We start from the raw sequence: 4,471 nt of genomic DNA, 5'->3' as shown, positions 1-4,471 counted from the left end.
AAAGCCCCACCCCCCAGCCCTTTCCCCCTGCTGGAGGGGCAGACAACCCTCCAACCCTGTCACAGCCCCAGCCCCCACCTGCCCTGATCAAATGTCCAGGATTTTGCTTTTCTCTGCTGGTGAGGGTAGGGGGAGGGCGAGATCCATTCCAGCCCTAAACTTCTGTGAATCTGTGATTAGAGGCAGCAGAGAGGATCACACAAGTCTGCGCATGCCTCTGCTGCTGCAGGCAGGTATGTCTGTGCTCCCTGCTGCCTCCAACCACCCTCCCCCTGCTCCCACCAGTGGAGCAAAGCAAAATCTCAGCCATTTGGTCTGATTTAAAAGACCCGCCCAGACAGAGATCAGAGGATTCAAAAAGAAGAGGACATGTATGGAAAAACCTGGACGTATGGTAACCTTACACATTATACTTATGCTCCTAGGTACCATGTGAAGTGTTGTCCACTTCCTCCTGTAGCCTCCTCTTTCTAAGTTCTGGGTGATTTTCTTTACTTGGCACTACCAGTGAATCTCATCCTCTCCCAAGGAGACATTTGAGGGCATAAAGCTAGTTTGGAAGCTGGAAAAAAAAAATCACCCTCTACCATAGCCTTTTTTTCAGAAGTGGTTCCAGGTCCAGAATGGGATCAGAGTATAAAGGTGTAAAAGAACCAAGGTGTTCAGGGACAATGTAACATTTGGTCATTGCAATGACAAACAACAAGTTACTTTCAAGAACATACCAGGTTTGCAACATATATCTATGGAGAACTAAATCCAAGTAAGCCGTCCTTCTTTCCCCACTTTACTTGCTATAGGGGTAATTCAGGGACTGCACCTTACTGTTGATTAGGCATAGCAAGAAGATAACCCTACCCCTACAAACTAGATATCTCCCTTAAGATTGAGATTTTCAAATTTGAATGGATGGAGTTAGACCTTGCACAGCCTCTCGGTTATCTTAGGGGGAAACAACAGCAATCCTTGCAGTTGCTGTTGGTGATGCTGGCTCATAATAAGACCTGCAAAGGCCACAGAAATATTAGCTGTAATCCATAGAGGTACAGGGACCAGGATGCCTTGTCTCTGAGCTTCCTATTGGTCACAGGGTATTATACAGAAAGATTGTAATTTTACTGCCAAAACATGGACCTGCAGTTTTTTGCATCGCAGCAATGTAGCCCACAGCTGAGGATAGCACCTTTACATCTCTGAGAATTGCCAATGCTAGGTTCCAGCTAAGGCCCAAGAGTCCAAAGAAAATATAATCAGCACAGAGCAAGCCAATTACTGAGTTGTATGACACCAACCCACACTCCCTTCAGAAGAATGCACTAGTCTGAGTACAATCACAGGCCCAACAGCATCCTCTTGTGGCCACTGAGTTTGGAAACAGCCTGCAGGTTATGTTACATAGAAGGTCACATCATACCATTCCATTGAAAGCAACTGCAGGCAACCCCTGCTTAGTGCTCTTAATTGGTTCCTGAAAAACCAAGCATTAAGCGAAACGAGTGTGAAACGAAACCAAAAGTATTTGACAACCCAAGAAGGCGACTGTAATTGTTTTTAATGACCCAAGATGGCGACTGCGAGCATTATAATGAAACTCGCTGAACACCAAGTGAAACTGGGTATCAATTTCAAATGAGTGTTATAGCAAAATAGTGCTAAGCAAAACAGCATTAAGCAGGGGTTGCCTGTAGTAACTATGCCCTGTTCTAGAGGAGGTTATGGAGTTTTCCTTTTTTCTAGGTCTCTTTTCCAGTTAGCACTCTTATAATATTTATCAGGTGTCCACAGTTGTGATTCTAGTTTCCACCTTTTTATTCTTCCTCCTGAATTTTCCAGTTTGTAGGAGAAAAGTTATGTATACTAAAAATACAATTATGTTTGTTACCCAACGGGTGCTAAGGGGAAGGCAACAAAGCAGATGGCATGCTGTGCAGCTCATTTCAGAGTTTGTTCAGGGCCAAGCCCCAAGGGACTGTGTTCAGAAGAGCTGGACATTAAGCAGATATACCTGATCCACTTCCCATTCTCATCTTACTGTGTTTCTTCTGCTGGTCTTCCTTAAACAGTTCAGTGACAGGCCTTTTCAGATCACCATCCCTGGGACATAGGAGAAAAACAGTTTAGAGTTTACAGTTACTTTTAAAAGAAAGAGTCGGGTTACCGTATTTTTAGTTCCTATGCAGGGTGTCACTCATTCTAAAGAATACATGGGCACTCATATTTGTAGCCACAAGTCATTGTCCCATGACAGTAGTGACACCCCCACTCCGCCAACCAAATGTGTATTGTGATACCATTACATGAATGGTTTGTAGTAGGCAACTTTTTCTTCCTGCAGGCTGGACTGACCCACCTCAGGTCAGAGGTAAGTGGGCACTAGGATCCAGTTGCTGTTGCCATTTGTCTCTTCTTGCAGGGGCAGATTAAGATTCACTAGGGCTCTGGGCCTGGGCCCCCACCCCACTTCGATGGCCTGGGTCCCCTTGACCCATGCCTTTCCCCACAGCCATGGGCTCTGTCCCCAGCCAGTGCAGCGAGTGCAGTGGCTGGAGCAGGACATGCTGTCCCCCAGGCTCTGGACAGAAGCCACAGCCACCCCTGGCCACAGGTCCACACTGGAGCCAACGTCGGGTGCAGAGCCGCTGCCTGGCAGGCACCTGCAGCATGGACCAAGCTTCAGTCCAGCTGCAGCGACTCCTGACAAAAGGCATCCAGCAGCCACAACCCACTGTGTCTTGCACGCCTAGCATGGCCCCACTGCTGGTTTCGTCTGCACCAAGGCAGGAGCCCCTGGGCCTGGGCCCGGCTGGCTCATGCATTAATCTGCCTATGTCCGCTTGGTGGCATAAGCAAACTGCCTGCAAAACGTGGGGAGAGAGCCTCCAAAAGGTGTTTCCTCTCCTTCTTGCTGCCAAATGCTGCTGAAGCCCCACATCCATGGGTTGGATATAAAGGTCCCACAGGCTGGATCTAGTCCACAAGCCATAAGTTGCTGGCACCTGGTTTTTACAGAGGATAACAGCCTACTTTTACAACCAATTACTCCAGTAGTGGAAGAAGTAGCAGTGTGGGCTGTGATTCATGTGTGTCCTTCTGTGGCCAAAAAGATTAAACTATACTCATACACTATGAGTTCTAGTCCTAGTTTAGCTTTAAAAAGGGCTCTTAAAATAAGAGCAAACATCAATTACATTTGCTAAGCCCTATAAAGAGACTGAAGTAAAGTTGCAAAGACAACCTTCATTCTGGAATTGTCTGATTTCTGAGCACTAGAGTTTGCAAACATAATGCTTGTGGTTTATATTATGGGTTCCTATCAGAAATCACAATGACACTCTAGTAAGCACTGTTATCAACATACAGTAAAAGAGATGATCTCTGCTCCCAAGAATTTATAGCAGGGGTAGGCAATTATTTCAGGTGGAAGGCCGCTTACTGAGTTTTGGCAAGCTGTCCAGGGCCACACAGGTAGCCCTGCCCCCTGACAGGTGCCCCACCCCCTGGTTGCCATCTTAGGACCAGAAGTCCTGCCCCCTAACCCCCAACATTTGCCACCAGAAGTCCCTCCCCTTGCCCCCCAGGAATACTCCTTTCAGCAAGGGGTTTTGCCATCTCAGAACCAGAAAAATACAAAATTATGTTCTAAAAATCAAACATCTACAACATTTATTAATTTGATTTAAAAATACATTTTTGTCCTGATTTACATGCGTTTCTGTAGTGTACACAGAGGTGATTGCACAATAGCTTAAAATGAAGTCTTACTCTTGTATACTGTGTGGGGGTGGAGGGCATGGGGTGGGTAAAAGTTTGTGGAGGGCTGTGGATGTGTGGGTATGAGGGGTGTGGGGGAGGGTGTAGGTGTGTGGGATGTGGGTGGAAATGGGTTTGTGGGGGGAGGGTGGCTGGGGTGTGTGAGGGGCTGTGCGTATGGTGGGGTGTGCTTGTGGGACTTGCCCTATGAACACACACACACTCTGCCTCCCTCACTACACAGACACACACTGTCTCTCTCATTGCTTTCTCTGTCTTTCTCCCTTCCTCACTGCACACACATACACACACCCACCCCCTCCCGCTCCTGGCCCCACGGTACTAGAACAGCCCCATGCTCCCACGGTCCAGTGATGCCATGTGGTGCTGGAGCAGGCATGCAGAGATTCAGTTAAAGCCAGGGCAGGCAGAGGCTCCAGTTGTGGGGGCAGGGGTGGGAAGGGATGGGAGGTGGGATGGGGCTGGACCAGCCTTGTTGCTCCCTGGATCTTATTGCCCCCAGCTTCTGTCATCTTTGACAGGCATCTAGGAGCAGATAAATATTAAATTTTCTAAATTTTTTAGTGACCCCACAGGCTGGAAAGAATGGTCTGGTGGGCTGAATCTGGCCTGTGGGCTGTATTTTACCTGCCCTTGGTTTATAGCCAAGGTTAGCAACAAGGTACAGCAGGTAAATTAAACAAACACATGTGTAAGGAGG

General features: G+C 47.6%; 1 long non-coding RNA gene across 1 annotated transcript in view; it reads right to left on the bottom strand.

The window, feature by feature from the left end:
- The window catches only part of LOC109304009, a 24,754-nt gene that overhangs the window by 8,833 nt on the left and 11,450 nt on the right, over positions 1 to 4,471 (bottom strand). Inside the window, exon 2 of the long non-coding RNA XR_002099277.1 lies at positions 2,006 to 2,094. This is a non-coding gene — a long non-coding RNA (uncharacterized LOC109304009). The remainder of the gene's footprint in view (positions 1 to 2,005; positions 2,095 to 4,471) is intronic.

Source organism: Gavialis gangeticus, unplaced genomic scaffold, assembly GCF_001723915.1.
Source record: "Gavialis gangeticus isolate Ggan-Ray unplaced genomic scaffold, GavGan_comp1, whole genome shotgun sequence".
Taxonomy (NCBI): domain Eukaryota; kingdom Metazoa; phylum Chordata; order Crocodylia; family Gavialidae; genus Gavialis; species Gavialis gangeticus.
This window is presented reverse-complemented; position numbering and strand designations above follow the sequence as displayed.